The sequence below is a fragment of the Melozone crissalis genome, unplaced genomic scaffold (assembly GCF_028551555.1).
Source record: "Melozone crissalis strain CALT ecotype California unplaced genomic scaffold, PUWL_Pcris_2 ptg000009l_1, whole genome shotgun sequence".
Lineage (NCBI taxonomy): Eukaryota > Metazoa > Chordata > Aves > Passeriformes > Passerellidae > Melozone > Melozone crissalis.
In genome coordinates, this window is record NW_026535787.1 from 12,096,644 (window position 1) to 12,119,245 (window position 22,602).

The 22,602-nt window shown below is 37.1% G+C and overlaps 1 long non-coding RNA gene across 1 annotated transcript in view; it reads left to right on the top strand.

Annotated features, from left to right (window-relative positions):
• The window catches only part of LOC128933476 (uncharacterized), a 175,121-nt gene that overhangs the window by 31,603 nt on the left and 120,916 nt on the right, over positions 1 to 22,602 (top strand). Inside the window, exon 2 of the long non-coding RNA XR_008482786.1 lies at positions 11,249 to 11,327. This is a non-coding gene — a long non-coding RNA (uncharacterized LOC128933476). The remainder of the gene's footprint in view (positions 1 to 11,248; positions 11,328 to 22,602) is intronic.

Consider the following 22,602-nt stretch of genomic DNA (forward strand, 5'->3'; position numbering starts at 1 on the left):
CGAGGCATTCTGAGTGAAATTTTAGATCATAAAAAAAGAGTTGTTTTATGAAAACTGAAACTATAAAAAGATTAAGCCTTTTGAAATGCAATACTGTAATTTGTGCTAAGCACTTATTTTCAAAAGCATGCTATAAGGAAACAAACCTAAAATTCTCATGCAAGCTTACCCATTTACTGTTTAAATATTAAAACAGTGACTCAGAAAAGCAATGTACACACACCTAGCAAAAAGTTATTTTACTATCACAGTTATCTATATCTAAACTTGACATCACACAGCATTTTTAGAAGACCCAAGTATGAATTTCTCGGAAGCAAGACAAGTTCAATAAGTGTATCAAAATTAGTTTACCTACTTTCACAGCGCGTAATTACTGAAGAAAAGGCATGATCTTATTTCATTAAAGTGTCATGAAGCAGAAATATAGAATAAGCATTTGTCAATATCCATTCCAGAAAATCCCAACTTTTATTTCTTGGCATTTCTTACTTTTCCCCATGTTTCTTCAGACCCTCTTCAGGTTAATATTTCTTCTATTTCCAGAAAAGAGAAAGGGTGTATGTGTGGGGGGGTGAACCCCAACAACAAAACCCCACAAACAATCAGCAAAAACATAATTGGTTTATATTGCCTTTCAGCTTGTGGCCTGTCCTCCTATTATTAGATCATACATACTCCCCTAAAATTCAGCTTGGAGTAATCCTCTGCTACTTAAGGCTGGATGAAAAGAGTACTCATTGTGAATTATGTTTCATCTGTCACAATAACCTTCTTTATTCTTTAGTGCACCTCCCCTTTGCCTGCGGCAATTAGAGAAAATAGGTATGCCTTGAAGTATGAGACAGTGGTATCTCAAAAATATATATACTGATGTCATATACAGACAGCTCTGGGTTAGCAGCACCCTGAAGAATAGTTAAGCCCCTTTTTGATGCAATCCAAATTTTGTTAGAACAGAGTAGACGCTGGCATATTGTACAAATAGGTCCTAATGGCCTTCTGTCGATTATTAGTTTTTTTTGACAAGCAGTGGTCAGAGATTTTGCCATTCCATTAAAAGAAGCGTAAAAACTTGCTTACCGACTGATATAATTTTCCACGTTACCTACAATTCTGTTTGATTTTTTTTTTTTAATTCGAAGGTGTTAGACAATCTTTTTCTTCACTCCTCCCTGAAATTCCTGGAGTTCTGTTGAACTCTTTGCCTGAACACTTTTCAGCTACACTTTCTCCGTGGTTTAGAATGATTTTCATAATTTCTTGCAGTAGACATTTAACTGTTTCATCTTTAAAATAAAATACATATTAAAAAAAATGTTGATTAGTGAGTATCAAAAATGTTTTTGCACTGGTACAGAAGAGCAAAAACCCATGTTATCAGATGTTAATTTTGCAAATTATTTGTCTTTCTATATCAAGGGGAAAAAAAGAATACAAACTCTTTTAGGGTTCTAGTCACCACTGTCAGGGTTATTTTATATATTAGAATATCTCTCTTTTCTTTAAGACTATCTGCTTTATTTTATCTAACAAACAAGCAAAAAAAGCAATTTTTAAATTTTTTTTTTACTTTTTGAATTAATTTTGGAAGCTTTCCAAGTTCACATTCTTTTTTCTCCTGTGTTAATTTTAAAGCCTCATGGCAGCAAACCTCCAGTCAGTATCTTGTTTTGAAACCCCTCACAATTCTGGGCTCTTCATACTGATTCCAAATCAGCCTCCCTTGCACTTTAAGAGGGCTGATGTTGAACTGGAAATGATTAAAAGAGAAAGCACATTAAAAAAAAAAAAAATTTAAGTGCTAAATCAAGCAGGTTAAAACAAAGAGATTCTGCTGCGAGGCTGGTCTAACACAAAAACACTGTTATTAAAGTTCCCAAGAAATTACTACACTACAAAAAACCAATAATACTTGTGAATAAAGGAAGAGTTTGGCCCACTGCACAGGTTTGGGCACAAAAGTGCTTGCTAAGCTATCTATTTCACACATGCAACGACAGAAGGTTCGATATTCATTCGATCGATGACTGAAAAGGCACAATGGCAAAATCGGACGGGCTTCTTTTCAAATACAGATCTCCGATGTCCCCCTACAGTCTGCAGTCGCACGGCTGGTGGTGTGGCACAGACGGAGCAAGGGTTACATCAAGGCTGTTCTCTGGACCGTGCAAACAGTCTAGACCAATGACCTGCAGCATCGTGCCCTTTGAAGAAGAGGCAAGTTCAGTCACGACGAAGAAAAATCAAGGCGTACCCCTTTTAACAATAGGGAGCAGCTCGTGGCTGCAAAGAGGTAAGCAGGGGTAAGCAAAAAAAGGCATCTGCTTCCATGGTGACAGGCCAAGCATGGGAACCTTGCTTTTGAAGAGGGACAGTTCTCAGGCTCCCTCACAGGCTATGTCATGCATTATAAGCAAAGGCAGGTTGAGCTGAAATCCGCAGAGTTATTTCAGAGTAAAATGATACGCGAGCACATGGCTGTTAGCAAAAAAAAAGTCACATGACTGTTTAGAAGCAGCCTTGCACTGTTTCTGAATCCAGCCTTTCGTTCGGGGCAGTTTCTTCTTCTTTCCTTTTTTCATTGTCCTTGATGTTTTTTCTTGCCCTCCGCTTTCGCAGCAAACTAAGAAAATTGGGAGAAGGTTTATACAAAACAAACATTTGTTTGATACACAAGATTCTGGCTATTCTCCTTCTCTAAACTGAAAAAAGGTCAAGGGTCAATGTTTTTTTCGTGACAGGGCCACAAATCCTTTTGTTAATGTAGCTTTAGCAAATGCCATTTAAAATAAGATTTTGCTTTTCTTTCCAAAGGCATATTATTATTAGTTTGACAGAGTATTAATGTAATGAATTTCTGTTTCTACAATAACTTTTTTGTTCCAATATTTTGCCAATAGTTCTTTTTCTTCGTTTTTGGGCTCTACAATGCTAATTTTCAAGATTTGCACTTCTAGAAAAGACAACTAAAAATGCACACAAAACCAACATATAATAGTTCTGCGGTCTTCAGGGGAAAAGAGAATTATCTGCAGGCATAGGTAGTAAAAATGTGATCAGTGACTATAAGCCTGTGGTGTAACCATTAACCTTTGAGAATTGTTATGTTTGTACTTTGTTTCTTTTTGCTTTGTCATTCCTTTAGCTGCTATGTGCTGCATTTCCTCCTGAAAAATTAAAATGTGCAATGTATTTGCCTTGGCATAGGTGTGTCTGGTTTTTGAACTGTGTTTATTATTACATCTGTTCTGTGACATTTTAACTGTTTGTGATTGTTTGTAAATTTTGAGGGCTTGGTGTTTTGCTAGAATTTTAGTGTTAAAGAGTTTGCTTTAGTAGCTTCTGTTACATACAATATGATGGTCTGTATTATTACAAGATATAGCATTTCTCTTCTTATTATCAGTATGAGATTAATTTTATTCCAATTATTCTTGTTAAAACTGGGGAAGTGGGGGAACAGTGGGAGGGAAATGTCTGGCAAACGGTGAAACACAGTTTAAAGTTTCAGAAACACTTATAGTTACTCACAACATTTCATCTGTATTTTTTTTCCTGCTCTTTAATAACTAGAGGGACCTGTGGTACTTGGTAGAATTTGTATTGCTATCCTATAAATGTAATGAATATTTATGAGTGTATCAAGGGTAGTATTTTCTCAGGGTGTATTTTGAACTTTCGTTGATCTTTAGGATAGTTTAACTTCAGAGTGAGGACTGTGTATTTGAAATTAAAGGATGTATGTGAACTAACTGTAAGTTGTCCTCAAATAACAACAAGCTTTTTTTAAAAAAAGTTTTTGGCCTACCCTGAACATTTATGGGCCAAAATTTTCCAAGCAAAAAACCTCAAAAACTGAGTACGGAAATATAAACATACATAGGAAAATATAAATATGCAATATAAGCAATTAAATATTAACAATACAAATTAGGGATCTCATTATCTTAAAATCTTAAAGCCCATTATCTTCAAATGGTCACGATCTGGATTAACTGAATTCATTCTGGATAATTTATTCCCTGCATATGAATTCAGTTTTCAGCTGGACTTTGACACGAATGCAAGCTGTACCTTTTCTCCAGGATATCTATCAATTAGTCCCATTAGTTTAAGAGAAGAATCTATTTGCTGGTCTTTTGTGTAGGTTGTTGGATGTAATAATACATTTTGATATTCCTGCTGAACGACAGAGGCACGTTAATAATGGCAAACATTTTCACACACTCACTGTGCTTTACAAATTCATACACTGTGTGGAAATGTTATGTCTTCAAGTTTATTTAGTCCATATGAAATTCTCTCAAATTTTATACCTTGCAATGGTAAATTAAAAGATTAAATAATCTGTCATACGTATGGCACAAACAGTGCAAAAGGCAGTGCTGTTGTATTTGGTATTCAAACATTGCTTGAAATTATTCTCATGCTAATGAAACACTCCAGTTTAACTATTTAACTTTTTTTTTTAAAGAAAGAGATTTGCTATTGGATGGAAGATTTTTTTTAAGTGGAAGGCTTTCTTCTTGTCCATTTTCATGTAATTGATAAGAAAGTAATTTCTAGATTCACAGTAGTCTGCGCAGTTTACCAAGGGGAGGATCTGTTCTTAATTATTTCATGCTCTTTTCTTGAAATAATTAGTCTTCTCCTATAAGGAGCTGAGGATAGAGCACTGCAATGAAAGATGTGTAAGACTTGATGTTGAAGGGAAAAGTTGCATCTCCAAGACCAATGAAAACATGATTGTGAAACCATTAGGTTTTATTTCCATTGGTGTTGTTGTAGGGTGGTTTTTGCCATGTGTTGATGTCTTACCCCAAAGCACACATGGTCCTGTCCCTCTGGTGGTGTTGACACATTCTGAAAAACCTTTGGGTAGTTGCTTGAGCCATGTGCCAACTTTGCACCTGGTTCATTCAAGCTAAAGTTCAGGCTGCCAGTCTGAGGCCTTTTACTTTCCATTTCAGCCAGTGGTGACTCAGAGCCAGAGATTTCCCTTTTCCCTTTTGGGCCATTCAGTTAAATGGAGGAGTAAATCATCTAAACATCTTATTCCCCTTCTTAAATGCCTTAAAGTGCCTCAAGAAGCACTACTGTTTTGTAACTTCCATTGAGCAATTCAGCTTCTCTGAACCAAGGCACAAAACAGGGAGGAGAGTTTGTTGGTTGGGGTTTTTTAATACAGAAAATGCCTCCAGGATGTTGGGAAGTTCTGTGGTTTGCATAGAAAGGATTATCAGGCACAATTTCTTTTATAAACAGTGCAATTCATACCTCTATTATCTTCAAAACAATTTTTTTTTTTTCTCCACAAGAGAGGTAAACAAAGATATGTCATGGTTTGCTCTAGGCAGGGTTTGCTGTGTCACCAGTTTATTCTACAGGAGTTTTAGACTGAATTTCTCACTTGAATTAAAAAAGAAAAAAAAGGTGTCATCTCTGTCATAGCATGCCAAACAAAGAAAAAGAGACCATGATCATCTTGCTCAGTGGAGAGGAGAATTCTGCAGTTTGGGGCCATCTTTAAGCAATTTGCACCCTGGCTTTAAGCAATTTTGACACTGTACTTTTTATGATATTGCAACAATGCTGTAAATCATAATTTCAAGGACAGTTTATCATGCTGCACATCTTAATAATCTACTGGATAAAAAAAAGGCAGCAAAAACTAGATGAACCCCCAGGTTTTAGTCTGCTGATACAAAATGAATTACAGTTGTCTGAAATTTAAGTAAAAGGCTCCTTTTAAACCCAATGTTTTTAAAAGTGCTGCCAGGTTAATCCTCACCGAAGATCCTTTGATTTTATTCTCCAGGTAATCCTTTTCTACATTACCTTAATGACACAGAAATTCAAACCTGGCTGTGGACTTGCTAAGAGCAAGGACTTGGAGAAGCCTATGGAGCAAAGAATCATCAAAGCTTAAAACTGCGGTGTTTGAATTTTGGTAGCACATGAAAGCCTCTAGATTTTTCTCTTTAAAATTAAGAGCGCTGATAGATCAGTGAAGTCAGCAAAAGTTACTTGCTTTTGGTACTGTACATGGATTTGCCTTGTTATGAACTTGAGAATGACTGACTGTATCCACTTTGATTTAAGACAGAAAACAAATTAAGTCTGTCTCTTGAGTATTCTTCTTGGTCTGTAATCCCCACCACAAAAAGCCTTAGAAAGTCTGATTAAGTCATTATCCATTATTCAAGTCTCCTTCCAAATGCAATGTATATAAATAACAGGTGCAAGAAGAAGTCTCAAATGATCAGAAAGTCACATTTTCTCACTCAGTGTCATAGTTCTCTGATGTTTTGAAATAGAAGTTAGTCTGGTTCCAGGAGCACCTCAAGTGTGTGGGGTTCTTTTCATGGCTGTCATTTTCTGATCCTCTGTTATTGGAAGCAGAAGTCTTTTTAATGCTTATATGCTGTCCACAGAAAAGGAATCTTTGACATTACAGAAATAATATTAGTCCAAAATAAGCTGATATTTGTTATAGCTTTTTAACAGAGACATGTAAAACAACAGCAATAACAGCTTTGCTTTGCTCTTTTGTAGAATCTGGCTAAGATCGCAATCACAAGTGACATGATCTCAGGGCAAAAATATTTATTGCAAAGAGCTGGTCCTGCCCAACAGCCACAGATCACAGAATAGTTTTGGTTGGAGGGGACATGAAAGATCACGAACTTACAGACTATTCTGAGTTGGATGGGACTCACAAGGATCCACCCCTAAAGTGAGTGGTCCATACAGGGATCAAACTCACGGCATTAACACCATGCTCTGACTAGCTGAGCTCATCTTAGGGTCGAGATGATCTTGTTCCAACACCCCTGCCCTAAGCAGGGACACCTTCCACTGGACTGGGTTGCTCAATGTCCCATCTGACCTGGCCTTGGACATTGTCAGGAATGGGGCATCCACAGCTTCTCTGGAAATGCATGCCAGTGTCTCACCACCCTTGGAGGAAAGAATTTCTTCTGAGCATCTAACCTATATGTGTTCTCTTTTAGCTTAAATTCATCCCCTCCATCTTATTGCTATAAGCACCTGTAAAATGTCACTTCCAGCTTTCTAAATCTCCTCAAGAATTGCGGGGTCCCAGGAAAGTTTTCCCCAAGCCTTCTCTCCTCCAGGTCTGACAACTGAACTCTCTCATCTTGTCTTCTCTTCAACTCATAGGAGAGTTGCTCCAGCCCTCTGGTTATTTTTGTGGCCTCCTCTGGCCTCCCTCCAACAAATCCAAATCTGTGTTGTCCTGGGAGCCCCAGATCTGGACACAAAACTCCAGGTGAGGTCTCATCAGAGTGGAGTACAGAGCAAGAGGCATCTGTTGGCCATGCTGCTTTTGATGCAGCCCAGAATATGATTTGGTTTCTGATCTGCAAGAAGGTGCATTATCCTGAAGTAGGAAACAATAGAAAACAATGAAAAACAAGCAGAACACATGGTTGGTTTTGCCTTTCTAATATCTTCAGAGGATCATCACAACAATTCTTCTTATTTAAAATGACTTTTTTCTCAGCATTTGCCTCTTACTTTTAATTTTTTTTTCATATTTGATTTTTCCTACCCCTAACTAAAGAATTAATTGTGAAATAAGGAGTTTTCAGGAAGAAAATTTGACTATTTTTTATTATATACCAAAGATAAGCCTTTGGTAGAAATATTGCATCCCGTTTCAGAATCAGGGGTGGAAATCTGCCTTGTATTTGTATAAATTGAAGAGCTCTGGAAGTTATGCATTACTGACAAGAATTACTTGTGAAGAAATCTTGTTTATGCTTGAGAGTAGGGTGCTTTGCAAACTAGAGCAAGCATCCAAAGTTTTATGTGAAAGAATACATAGCAGGCTGCAAAACAAGACCAGTCATTTCAGAAAAGAGAAGCTTTGAAAAGATCAGTGTTATGCTTAACTATGCCACTGTCAATGATGTGTTTATGATATTTCTGGCCTAAGAAAATAGGCCAGAACTATCATAAAAAATTTTCACACAGAATGTAAAATCTGATGGTTTTTGGTTTATGAGGGGCATGATGGTTGATAGTCTGGCCTTAAAAAGTATCAGAAATTACATTCTGAAAAAAATCTGTCATATTTATGTGAAATGACATCCTTTGAACCTTCTGTGACTGGGATTTTGGGTCTGAATAGCAATCCATTTCTCTCATGGTCCCTTGGCATCCATCATTTTTGTATGTGTGATGCTAGAGGGGACATCCTGCCCATGCCCTTCAGTATCTCTTTATGGACATCCTGTCCATGAATTTGTCCATGAGCCTGAACTGGAATTTAATCATTTTGGTATTGTAGTTCAAGGAGTGAAGTTGTTCAGTGTTTGCTCTTCTGAGAGTTATTCTGATTTTTGGTTTCTGAGCACCAAGTAGGGCAAGTACCCATAATAACTTCTGCTTCAGTGAACAACTCCACTTTGAATTGTTTGTACTTGTGTTCAGCAATCTTCCAAATATTCTGTAATTTCACTGACAGTGGTTTTCATTAAAATTTCCTTGGTTATCCTCACTCGTAAAGAATTTTGTCTTAGCACTTGTGTCACATGAAAAACTGTTCAAATGCTTGTATGTAAGGAGGATTGGTGAGATGTGAAGACAACCTTCATGACTTTGTGTTGGTCAAGTGAAACTCCTGAGATATTCAGTCCAGCCTGTTACTTGCTGCAAAACCTCTTTATCTGTGAAACATATTTATCAGTACTAGCACTTCCTTCACAAAGCAAAGAGAGAGTGATATAGTGATTACACTTTTTTCTCTTTTATAACTTATATTTGGATGATTTCAGGTAAATTCTTAAGATTCAGCAGTATTCAATTTTTTAATAATAATCCACTGTGAGATCATATAGTAGAGTAACTACCTTGATTTCACTCTGGAGTTGAGGGAAAGTATCAAATTCCTTCTGATTTTAATCTGTACTTTGTGCAGAAAAATTCTGTAATCATTCCATTGGAGAAGAAAATAGAAATATATATTTGTGCTTGGGTTTTTTGTTTTGTTTTGGGTTTTTTTTAAGTTTATCTTTTGCTATTAAACTATTTCAAGCTTTTTGCTCAGCAGGGGTAGTTAATGAGGTTTGGTAGAGATGGCAAAAAGCATCCTGCAAACTTCCCCAAGTCTACATTTTTTCATTTAAGACTGATCAAAATCCAGCATATTTTAAAATACTTGTTCCTCTTTCTCATGTGCTAGTATAGAATATCAGTTGTCAAACTGTAATTCTATAAAACACATAAGCACTTGATTTCTGAGGGAAAATTTTGCTGGCCCCAGTTACTGTGGATTTTAAAAGTGTGCTAGAAGGGCCATTTTCAATATGAGATTCAAAAGTACCATCAGTGAATAATCCAGAGAAAACTTCAGTACTGAGAGACTGTGGGGAATGGAAACAGGATGAAGTCTGAAAACTTGGTTATATACATGGTTATGATTGCTTCTGCTATTATCTGCTATCTCAAGATTTTTTAAAGGAAATTAAAGAGCTGACTATATTAATAAACCACAAAATAAGCTCTTCAGTTGATTCAGTCAAGCTCTCTTCAACAGACATATTTGTTTAGTCAGTGAAGAGTATTTCTAGGGCACAACAGATTTCATCCAGTCAGAATCTCTAAAAATAGATCAGATGAATCATGCTGTGAAGTGTCTCTGATTCTAGAGGACCTGCAGCGACATAGCTCAGGGATGCTGCTTAAAACTAGGTAAGAGCAGTTTCATCCAAAATAACTACAACTCCAGTGATCTGATAAGGCCATGAGAAAGGTTTATGAAATTTAAAGTAGCATCAAGTTGGACCTTTCAGATAATGAAATAAAATTAGTAATGCTTCCATGTGAGGCACCACAGCAACCTCCCCAGGAAAGCTGCCAAGGATTTGGAGTTCCCAGGTGTAGGAAGCATGAATTTAGGTGTAGAAATCATGGAAAGAAATGGGACTAAAACAAATAGTGGGAAGGGAAAGGTTATTGTGAGCATATAACAGCTTTATTTCCCTTCAATAAAATAAAGGCCAAGAGAAAACAGCGGGAACAGGACATTTGTGAGTGAAGGAGAGCAATCTAACCTGAGGAACAATGCTGGGACAGAAATAATTTGAAGAAAATCAGACTGGAAGTTGGAATATTTCTGGCCATAAAAGCAGTAGTGTTCTGGAGGAGCCTCGCAATAAAGCAGTCAGGTTTTGTTTTTCCACACATGTCTAAGTGTTTGCAAGGTGGAAAATGATACATTTATGAAAGGAAATGTGAAACACAGTCGTGTGTGATAGCAGGAGCTTGGGCTGGATATGCCACCACTTTGATCCCAGAAGGGCATGTGTAATGCATGACTGCACTTATTGAAGTGACAGTAATTATGCTGTAGATATGCCTATACTATCAATGTGAATATGTTGTGGTGCTTCTTTAAACTTGTAATTAATACTAATTGAGCCCTCAGAAACTGAAGGGTTCCTCATTTAAAAATCCTGTGCTTTCTCTGAGCGTAACAACAATTTCCTAACTTAGCCCACTACTTAAGAAACTCCATGTTAATGGAAGGAAGGCACTAAATATGATCTGTTGATTACAAGCAGCTCAGAGAATTTCTTACTGTGTAGGCTAAATATCTTTTGCCAGCATAGTGGTTCTGCTATATGTGTTTTCTCTTAGTAATGTATTTATTGTACTAGGCACGTGATTGTAGATTAATACTTTCCTTATATATTCTGATAAACACAACCTTGTGTTTTCTGTGAAGATGAGAAAGAAATATAAGTTTTGTGCATGAATTCATTCTATATGTTTTCTAACAATCCACAAAGACAAAAGAGAATTTTCAGGTACTAAAATTCAGTTTAAGAAATTGAATTAGTTACTTTATAAAAGTAAAAAAATTGTGAATTTATTTGCATGCAAACCTCAGCACACAAGTAAATGTGCATCCAGCAAGAAAGTGCCCCCAGTCTGATGTGCTGAAAGGTTATGGGGCCTGCAAGAGAGAAGATGTTGTACCATGTTTGTTGTTTCAGCTACTGGTATATGATAATTCCCTTAAATTTGTTAATATGTTAAAGTTCATCAAGTCTTGTTGAAAAAAAGAGTCCTCTTTTTTGTGTTTATATTGTGTAGTTATGGGACATAATGCTGTGTCTTTCTTTGATACAGGCTTCCTTTTTAAATACCAGTGAAACTCAGCTAGTTTATTGCAGAAGTCCTGTATCCCTCTTCTCATGTGCTGTGTCTCTTCCAGGTGTGCAGCTGCCATTCCAGGTGTGCAGCTGCCATTCCACCTCACAGCAGGGCTGTGTTTGCTGCTCCACAAGCTGCAGGTAAGCCCTGAGGCCACTCCCCAGATTTTGTGTCCCAGTCACCATGACCAGCCCCTGAAGCTGAGGGCAGTGCAGCTGCTCTCCATCCCACAATGGCATTCCCAGGACAGTGAGAGGATGCTACCTTTGTATTTCAGATGGCACCTGAGGAGCTCAGACATGGTGCTTCTCCTCACAGCATAGGGCTGGTTTTCAAATCAGAATGGGCCATTGGACTGTGTAATGTAAACTCAATTTTTTACATTTTGTGCAGTTACTCCCTCACATTTTTTCTTTGAAGCGAGAAATTATTTTAATTTAATCCACTATTATCTTCATAGCAAAAGTGATTCTTTAATGAAATGAAGTATCAAAATCTTTTACCTAATTTAAATTTGACCAGCTTCAGCTCTGAGCCATTTTTCCATTGTTTTCTGCTGACACTTACAGGTGGTATTTGTATTCCTATAATGACTGCTACATATTTGTTCAAGTCAGCTAAAATAGATCTGACATCTCTCTAGACTTTCACTGTAACACATGTTCTCCAATATTCAATTTTGTATCTCTTCCTTCACCTCTATTTTTCCCATATCCTTTTCAAAATACACAGAATTCTCTAAAGGTAACTGTAGGATTATTGGAAGAAAAAGCAGTTGTCCATCACTTCTACTTCACCATCCCTTCAAACATCACAGGGTTGTGCTAAGCTTTCTATGCTGGCACTTTATTTTAAAAGTTGAATGTCTGTGTTTGCTCTGCCCCCTTCAACCATGACACATTCGGTTTCTCTTTCCAAGACAAGGTTGGTCTTTGCATTCATGGTTATTTACAAAGGTTTGCATTTTCCACTTCAAATCATTTTGGTTTGGTTCATACTAAACATTACCTGATACCTTCACTTTTCCTCTTCCTTCAGGAAGAGGAAATGATGTAAGAATGACTTATTTTTATGGTGGGTTCTGCTCATCCTTCCAGCTGATATGGATATGCAATCTCAGAAGGATATCAAACCATAATTAAAAGTTTATGAACAGGTCTTTTGAACTAAAATATAACTTGAGAACATCTTCAGTTCAAATGTCACTGATTTGGAATACTGTTTATCCAGTGCACATCCAAGTAAATGGAATTTGCATTTTGGTATTAAAATTTAAATATTCAGGAATATTGCCAGTGAGTGTGAAAGCCAAGTATAATTGGCTGCTTAGTATTTAATTAGTAGAATGTAGTCATATCACTTTTTGCATTATTTTTATGGTCTTTTCTTTCAATTACTGTATTTACTGGGTTTTTTTGATATCCAGAGAAAATTTTGCTCTACTTTCTGCTGAAAAAAAACCCAAACCAAACCCAACAAACATTGGGAGAAAAAAAAAAAGGGATCTGAATCCCTGCTTGTAGGATGGTGGAAGCCAGCTGTCCAAACAGACTGCGTATTTGGTCATAAATTTAATGGAGAATGAGTGTGTTTTATTAATAAGAATGTGCACTTTTGATATTATCTTTGCAGGCAGATTAGGGCTGAACACAACCCCAGTTAATCAGTCTGAATACTAATATTAGCAGAATAGGAGGGAAGTTCTCTTTTTGTAACATAGGACTTTTTCTTCTGAAATATTAGAAGTTAAAGAAATAAAAAGGGAATAATGATCTTTTGGTTAGAACAAATGGGTAAGTTGGTCCTAGAGCTTGATATCCTACAGAATAGTCCCCATCCACCAAATTAAATTATTTTTATGGTGCCTGGACTATGTTGACAAGAACTTTACTGGTTTTGGCAGTAGAAGAAATTGTCAACTCCCATATTAAAGAGAATTTTGCTGGTGTGTAAAATAGTATGTACTGACTGCAATATTCTTGGTGTAAATTTTACCCTGAGCTTTTATAAGTCAAGAAATCTGCACACTGAATACTTTTGTCAAAAAATTATGCAAAATGTATTTATGATTTCCCCTCCTTCTTTGGAGTTCTTTGGTCTTTTTATTCATTAGCATTTATTGTAAAAGTTTGTTTATTATGCATTTGAAAGTTACCCAGATATTTGTTTGGGAATTATTCCTGGAACAAGAAAACTATTGGAAATAATGCCACTTCTCCAATTTGACAAAATTAGAGCATACTGAAAAAAATATGGACTAATATGTGTTTAAAAGAAATAATCTTGTAGGATATACTGACCAAAGTTGAGCTTAGCTATTAGTAGAACACTTTGCCATTAAATAGGAGGAAACTGGAATAACTCTACTGTACATGTTCAAAAAAAATCAACCTTCCTTCTTAAGGAAAATCCCAAACATAAAGTATGCCTTTGTTCGCTGTGCATGTGGTGACCAGTCCGGGTTATATTAAATTGAAGTTACTGCCATCTGGTGGGGAAAAGAGTGTTACATCCCAACAGTTGGAAGCAATTCTGCCAGGATTACATCCTCTACACCTGTGTGAATGATGTGTGTGTGTGTGTATAAACAGATATATATATATATTTATATATATCTACAATATTAGAATTTGGTTGCTGGTTCTGAAAGAAATTTCAAATATTCAGTAGTACAGAATGACCTGCTGAACTGTAAGTTAGTCAGGGGGAGAGAAATGTAGGAAAGAAAATAAGGAAAACTTCATAGGTAGAAAAGATAGATATGCCCACACTCCTGGACTAGATTAACATCATATAAAAGCCTTGTTCCCAGAATATTTCTTCACAGCTGGAGAGCTTACACTTTTTTGCAGTGTTTCACTATAATTTCATAGAATCACAGAATGGCCTGGATTGGAAAGGAACATTAGGATCATTCAGTTCCAACCCCCGGCATGGGTAGGGGACACCTCTCACTATCCCAGGTTGTTCAGAGCTCCATCCAGCCTGGCGTTGAACTCCTCCAGAGATGGGGCAGCCACAGCTTCTCTGGACAACCTGTGCCAGGGCCTCATCATCCTCAGAGTAAAGAATTGCTTCCTAATCTCTGATCTAAACCTGTTCTCTGTCAGTTTGAAGCCATTCCCCCTTGTCCTGTCACTCCAGACCCTTGTAAATAGTCTCTTTCCATCTTTGCTATGGGCTCCCTTCAGGCACTAAAAGGTTGCAATTTGGTCACTCCAGAGCTTTGTCTTTTTCAGGATGAACAATCCCAATTCTCTCAGCCATTCCTCACAGCAGAGCTGCTCCATTTGACCAATTAACTTGGTGGCCTCCTCTGGACTCTGTCTTAGAGATGACCACTAATTATTGCTGCAAAAACATCTGTGCTAATGCTGCCTCCATTCCTTGCTTAGGCTTTCTCTATGGTGCAGTGAGTTTGGTCCTCCTTGAGTCTTGACATATGGCTTTGTTAGCTATTGCCTGTTTCTTGAAGGATCAGCCCAATAGGAATAGAATTGTATGAACAGAACATCAGGGGAGTCTGTGGGTATTTTATGCATAGTAAATTAGTTAGGTTTTCTAAAACTAAAACTTTTACATAGGATGTACAGGTCAGTGAAGTGGTAGTAGAAGTGAGATTCAGTTGTGGCAGACAGCATCAGATGTCTATCTGCAGTAATAAATTGCTCAGTAACCATATGGGAATAATAATTGGTGTCCAGAATTTGTTCTTTTTTTATAATGTCAGTATCTTGAGGACTCCAAACAAGATTAGATCTGCTTTATGTACAAATATTAAATAGATTTTGTCCTTGCTGTATGCTTCGTCTTCTCCTGGTAGAGAACAGTACCAGTGATCCCTTGGTCTTAACATGCAGAATAAATTGCCATTTTCTCCATTAGCTTGTATCAAAAGTGTATTTTTAATGAGAATATTCAGAGTGAAGGAAAAGTTAGGGGGATCCAAGAGTTCCATGGGGTGCATAGTGGTGCAGTCAAACCCTAGAGGCAGAGTAACATCAGATTCCTCTTTAAAGAGATAACTAAATTTTGCCACCTTATGCTTCCCATCCCTCATAATTCTTCTATATTTTATTTAAAATTATTGTTCACTTGTTTGATCTTTGCTGCCCATTACCGTTTTTTGTTTCTTTTAGTCTTTTTCCTTTTTCTGCCCTCTCTAGGAGGCAGAATCCTGCCCAGATAACATCTGTCAAAAGGAAAACCATTGACCTTGTAATCCTGTCATTCTGCTTTTGAGACTGCATTGTACATGCAGGTGTCTGATTTCTTCATAAGTTTTAGAGGAAGTATTTTTTCATGACTTTGCAATGTAATTGCCTAATGGTTTTTCAAGGGCACAGACACTTTTCACACACAAGGTTTTACTGGAAGGCTCGACAGTAAGAGGGCTGGGTGGTTGCATGAATACACATTAAGTGCTTGGAACTCAAGCCCACATTTTGAACCATCCAGTGCAAAGAGCTCTCTCTGCTCAGTCTAGCTTATGCATGGCAGAAAAGTGAACAACTTTCACAAGGAAAATGATCCCTGGTTCTCTCTTCCAGTCTTCAACTCAACATAAAGCTTACTCTGAGCCGTGTGAAAGGAGCAGCTAAGTTGATTAGCTCTTGATTAGAAAACTAATTTTTGGCTGATTTTTATATTCACTGCTGCTGGTAAAATGAAGCATTCTTTGAAATCCTGATGACACCAAGATGCAAGCTTCTTTTTGTCTACTGGTGTCCTATATCCCCTTTTACCCCCTGCCCTTCACATATTTATTTATAGTCACCAGGGATTAATAAGAAATTTGATAGCTAGATGGTAATTGCACTCTCTACTTGGATAGCTACACTTTAAGAGAAGGTTTGGAGGAAAAGATGAAGTAATGAGACACAAATCTAGGAGGCTGTATCTTCTGAACCAAAAATGAGCATATTCTAGAGTGTCTGTTAGGGTGGGATAGAGTTTAAGGTTATATAATATGAGTTATAAAGTCAGAGTTTGGAATGAATTGAAGTATCTCAAATTTCACTTCTTTAAATCAAAACTGATTGTAGAAATATCCTTACTCAATGAGAAGCTGATACAGAAATGTGTGAGTCCAACTCTGAGTTCATTATGGAGAAAATCAAAACAGAGCACCGCAGTGATCACAGCTACCTTTGAAAATCTATGGGAGAGTGGATGCACCTTTATAGGAACACTCTGATTGATAGATGTGATATTTGTATTTGATAATAGCATCTCCATTCTTGGAAGTGTTCAGAACATGCCTACATAAGCTCCTGAGAAGCCTGGGGCTGAGCAGACCCAGAGCAGCCCTGGGAGAAGGCCCTGGGGGTGCTGTGGGTGAGAGGCTGCCATGGCCTGGCCATTGGGAGCCCAGAGCCCCCCGTGTGCTGGGCTCACCCAGAGCCCCGTGGGCAGCAGGGCAGGGAGGGGATTCTGCCCCTCTGCCCCCTCTGCTGAGAGCCCACCTGCAGGGCTGCATCCAGCTCTGGGCTCCCAGCACAGCAAGGACAGGGACCTGCTGCAGCCAGCCCAGAGCAGGCACCAAGGGCATCAGAGGGATGGAGCAGCTCTGCTGGGAGAGCTGGGGTTGTTCTGACTGGAACAGAGACGGCTTCAGGGAGATCTCATTGCAGTTTTCCAGTTCCTGAAAGGAGCCTGAAGGAAAGATGGAGAAGGGACCTGGGGTGACAGGACAAGCGGGAATGGCTTCAAACTGACAGGGAAGGTCTAGATAAGATTAGAAAGAAATTCTTTCCTGTGAGTTAAGTGAGGCCCTGGAACACATTTCCTAGAAATGCTGTGAGTGCTTCACCACTGGAAGTGTTCAAGGCCAGGTTGGATGGAGCTTTGTACAACCTTGTGAAGTGGAATGTGTCCCTGCCCAGAGCAGGCATGTTGCAATGAGGTGATCTTTCAGGTCCCTCCCAACCCAGGCCGTTTTATGATATGACTTCAATATCCCTTCCAAGCTCATTTATTCTCTGATTCCATGTTCTGAAATCTAGCCCTCTAAAGACAAGATTTTCCAAAAGAACAAAGGTTTCAGTATGAGATCATACTTTTTAGCTTGAAGGTGATGAGCGGCTGAAGCTACTTTAAAAAAATTATTTAATTTTGAGGTAGAAAATCACTGTAACGAATGCAGTTTATGCACACTGGAGCATTTTCTATTCTTCATAAAGCTTGTCTCCTCAGCCTTTCTAAGGACTGTTTGGGGTGGTGGGAGCCACTTTGCTACAGAAATTCAAGCGTAAGGCACAATTCTTTTCTATAGTTTTGTCTGTGACACAGCCATAGAAGTACGTATATATGTTTGCTAAAATAATAAAAGAGAAGAAACCTTACCAAAACATGACATTTAATACTTATTTTGCCCCTCAGGGCAAGAGGAAATGAACCAACTGTGACAGACAGTACTTCTAGTTCATAATAGAGGGTACTTTGATAACCTGATGCTAAAGGCAGTAAAAAGACTATACCTCTAATAGAGCACTAAATAATTTTAATGTTTCTTTTTTGTGTGTTTTTGGAGAAAATTAATTTAAATATCTTAGAACTTTCAGACTATCAGTGTTTTATTTGAAAATTCTGTGTGCTAGCAGTCTGAAGATCAGTAAAATACAAACAATAGTTTCTGAAACCCTTATATCGTCATCTCTGCTTTAGAGGGAACACCCTCTCTCTGGGGTAGAAAAGTAATTTAGTGTAAGACACTAAACAATTTTGGCTGCTCTTGAACAGATATCTCAAGTAAAACAAACTTTTCTGTATTTCATGCTGTTCTTATTCCTGTAATATCCAGAGAACTTCAAATCTTAAGTTGTTCAGGTTAGTTGAATTCAAGAATCACTTTAAATTGAAATCTTGTTTTCTACAGAGGGGGTTAAGTTAAGGGAAAAGTTCTGGGTTAAGTTCTGGGAAAAATAAGTTTCAATAACGTGTCACCATGATGATATTCCTTTAATACTTTAAGTTTTTTACATTATTCCTTTAATTACTTTCATTTTACCTGATTTTTAGTCTTGCATCTTAATCTAGAATGATCTTTATCCTTCAAGTTAGTATTTTATTTATGTACTGCTTTGAAATTGCTGAACAGAAGATGTAGAATTGATATCTTTTATGTGGTTTAAGTTTTTATTTTGCATGTCTTTCCCTGCACACAAAATCACAGAATATTCCAAGTTGGGAGGATCCAACAAGGATCACCAAGTCTGACTCTTTAGTGTGTGGTCCATTCCTTTCCTTATTTCCAGAGTACCTAAATGAGGGAATTGTAGTATCCAGTGCATACCTGAGAACTCTCATGACTCAAGCAAAATTAAAAAAAAAGGGAATGTGTTTTGAATGTACAGAAATAGGTACTCAGAAAAACATCAGTTCATGAGAGGTTTGTTTAGGGTGCCCAAAATAAAATTACCTTGATAATCTTCTGCCAGTTAAAGTGCTGTGTTCTTCTGTCTAAAGGGAAGGTTTGTGGAGTGCTTGGGTGGGACAGTATTTGCCAAAAAACCAACTTACAGGAATTAATAATTGCATGTGAAGATTCAAGTAATTTAAAAAATATCTTCAGTAAAGGGATAATAAGACCAAAAAGATGTGCTGAAAAAGTATTTAGATGATGACCACAGTTGTCCCTGGGCACTGAGCAATGCCTGTTTGGATTGTAAATTATCAATTATCCTGGAAAGGCTGTTTTGCAATAAGAATATGAATCAAGACTTACCATTTGGAATTTCTTGTTTGTTTGGTTGATTGTTTGTTTTTAAAACTTATTTTTATAGTAAAATATGTGTATGTATTATATATGAAATATATATTAATGTGTCCATGTATCAAATATCAAAACCACATCTTTTGAAGCTACTTTGAGGTTACAAAGATGAGCAGCAGAATAGCCTATAAATAGACATATCTGAAAATTAACAGTTATTATATTTTAAATTTTGTTAGTATATTGAATGCTTTAATGCATAATTTTTCTTTTCATGAATATTATACTGGCACTCAGACTTGGATATAAAATCTATATCTTCTCTGTATATGATTATTATTCCAGGATCCTTTGGAATCTGTGGTTTTCATCAGCTTTACTGTACGGCTTAATTTTGACAATCTTCTTAGAAATGATGGCTGAATATGATATCAAATGAAAGTTTGTAAGAAAACCAAGGGTGTTTTTTGGGGTTTTATGGAGCTTTTGAGTCTTCCAAGAAGGTTATATTCCTTACTGGAAAATTTACTATTTTGATTTCTGAATAGTCTTTAAAATTTTGTTTTTTAATTCAGCTCAGCATAGTTGTAGTGTCAGTAGAATAATTTTTAAGGGATAGCTTAAAGGTGAGCATATTTATACATATATAGGCTCTAACATCAGCTCACTATTAAATGTCTACATGTAAATGCCTCATCATTTTTTATTGTTCTTTTTTTGCTTTATTCACGGGTATATATGGAGATATTATTGTCTTATTCCAGTGTGGTCTATATAATTATTATTAACATGCCATTCCAACTTTGCAAAGGCAAAATGAAGACTGACTCAGGAAATAGGTCATGGAGAAAAATGAAGAACCATTAAAACAGTAGGACATTGGGTGAAAAATTGAAACATTTTAGAACCAAAGTTAGGTGCTTTTCGTCCTTCATTTCATTCATAAGAAGGTCAAAGTGCAGAAAATATGAGAATATTTGATTGTTTTTCTGATTTTGCTGAAGAACTCTTTTCATGGAAGACTACTGAATATAGAACTCTGAAAAGATACAGATCTAAATGTAATCAAAATAATAATTAAATGTAGGTGGAAGAGGACACACAGCTGGCCATGGGCTAGTATTATAAGCTTTCTGAGCATCCAGTTAGCACAGCTGTTCTCTTAATTTTTATAGTTATAGTAAATAAGAATGTTAAACCCCAGTACAATTTGCTGAGAGAATCTGTGGTGGGAAGCTGAGAAAGTGATAGCAGGACAAAATGTAGGTAAAGGTGCTTTTAGAGCTGTAACTGCCTAGGATGATGGGAAGCATGTGAAGTAATAGAGAAAAGCTCAGATGGGTCTGAGCATAAATGTTTGTTCAAGACAGAAAAGGATGACATGACATAATTGACACATATGGAACATTTGGTTGAGGATTTGGATGGGAAAGGCCATACCTACAACTGATGAGTATCCTACCTATAAAAACATAGAGGGAAATTCATTAGTCCTATCAGTGAAGGCCAGCTGTTGAAGGCTTTAGAAAAACTGACGAGAATTTTATTGAAGGGACTTCTGTGAGACCAAGTTTTAAATTTTTTGTTTTAGTGATGTACAGCTTGAGTCGATGGCCAGATGTTCATAGAGAGATAACTGAAAAGTTGTGCATTTAATTTGGGTAGAGGAATGCTTCTTCTAAAAGATTAAATATAATGGGGGATGGCATGAGAGTGTGAGCTGCAAGCTGGCTGTATACTTTACAGACTTGAAGGGTTACATATATTTGCTTTTTCATGGATGTGAGTGACATCTAGTTCATTTTTTGATTGATCTTGGAAACCAGGTGGAGTTTGAGAGACATCTAATAAAAAATTAATTCATCAATACTTGTTTTATAAGATCAGAAATATTTACACAAACTAAAAAAATCCCCTTCTTGATGTTAGGAAGACTAGACAGGAGTTTTCTATCGGAAAGCTGTTTCCTTGAAGAATGAAAAATAAGTTCCAAATAATGATTAATGAGAAAACATGTGAGAAAGTTTGGTTTTAAACTTTGTGGCATTGACTTTGCAATCAGCTTCATTCTGAGCTGTTGGGAAATGGCACAGACAGTGAGATGTGGATCAGGACCTGGTGGCACTTTGAAGAAAAGTCAGAGCAAATAAGCAGCCGTCTGATTTACCAGAAGTTTTGTGTTTTCATGTAGATAGCCAGGGCTGGCCAGAATGGGGGGAAATGCCTGGTGCTGACATTTATTCATCCTTTCAAATGGAGTACAGAAGATTGCTGGGTTTGGGATTTTGGTTGTTTTGTTGTTTTATTTTTTTTCCAGAAGATGTTAGTGTAAATGTTAGAGAAGGGTTGCTTGTCTATTTTCAGCAAAGCTAATTTTCCAGATCTGAGGTCTGTTGGCTTCAGTTATTGGAAGTGAATACCAGATAACCACAAAAAGCACAAGAATTCAGTGTTTTATGAGAAATCAGTTCAAATTCATTTAGCTGCATTTGGTTTCATTTAACTATATTTGAAAACTTTAAAGCTGAGGCTAATAGACCAGTACTAAACTTTGAGTCTTGCTCATTTATATTAAACATACATAAACTATATATAAACAATTGGGTTCACTTCCCTTCTCTCCCCTCCATCCAATATGGCAAAATATCCAATCCTGGCAAGAATGAGAAAATTACTTTGTTTCTTGTTATTGCTTGGCTATTCAAATTCACTCTCAGCATCCCAGAAGTTATTCCACTGTGGCAAAGAACAAACAGTCTCAGCTGCTTCATTGATGTTTTTGTGTTCCTTACAGTTAAACAGATTTTCAGTACAGCTCCAAAGGAATAACTGGTTTTAAGTTCTGTATTCTTGTGTGATTGGTCAGAAGGTAATTGAAGGTAGATAAGGCTAAGAACTGTTTTTATAGCCTCTGTTTTAGTTTACAGAGGTTTGTTGAAAGCAGTGGGCACTACCAGTACTCTGTAATATTTGGGATGTTTGCTCTCTAAGGCAAGTAGTATAGAGACCATGCTAAAGAGACAATACAAACTGTGGAAAGTCAATATAAGGTATCAAATGCTTGTAAAACATTTTTTAATTTATTGCATGGCTGTGCTGAGCTGTGATTTACATTTGAGTGGGGTCGCTGGCATGCTAGAGACCTTGGCATTAATTTCTACAGGACTCAGCCAGCTGCAGTCACCTCCAGTAAGAAAGAGGAAAGGACTCTTGGTTGTTCTGCTTGTGGGCATTGAGGACATAAATGCAGAAACTGACTGACTGAGTGGCAGATGTATTCTGGATCTCTGCATTTTATGAATATTGTATTGTTCCAATTTTAGTTGTCATCTGTTCCCTATCCTTTGTCTCCTCAGTGTTTTCATAGATGACAAACATTGTACAGAGGGACTGTGGAAACATATCTCAGCTTTGAACTTTGTGCTGAGTACAAGATGGTCATCTGAAGCTATGTGTGTTATAGCTTTGAGGATGCAGTGTTTAAAAAGGATAGGTAGGAACAGTGCTGAAGAAGCAGAACTGAAATAGAAAATAGGATACTTCACTCAAGCGTAGTAAAAACTTGAAGCAGCAATAATGACAATCATAGAGGAAGCTGCTGTTTAAAATGAACAACATCAGCCTGGATAACTGCATGAGACATGGAGCAAAGAGTCTTTTTTCTTTTCTAGGGGAAAAAGATAGAATGGCAGAAATTAATC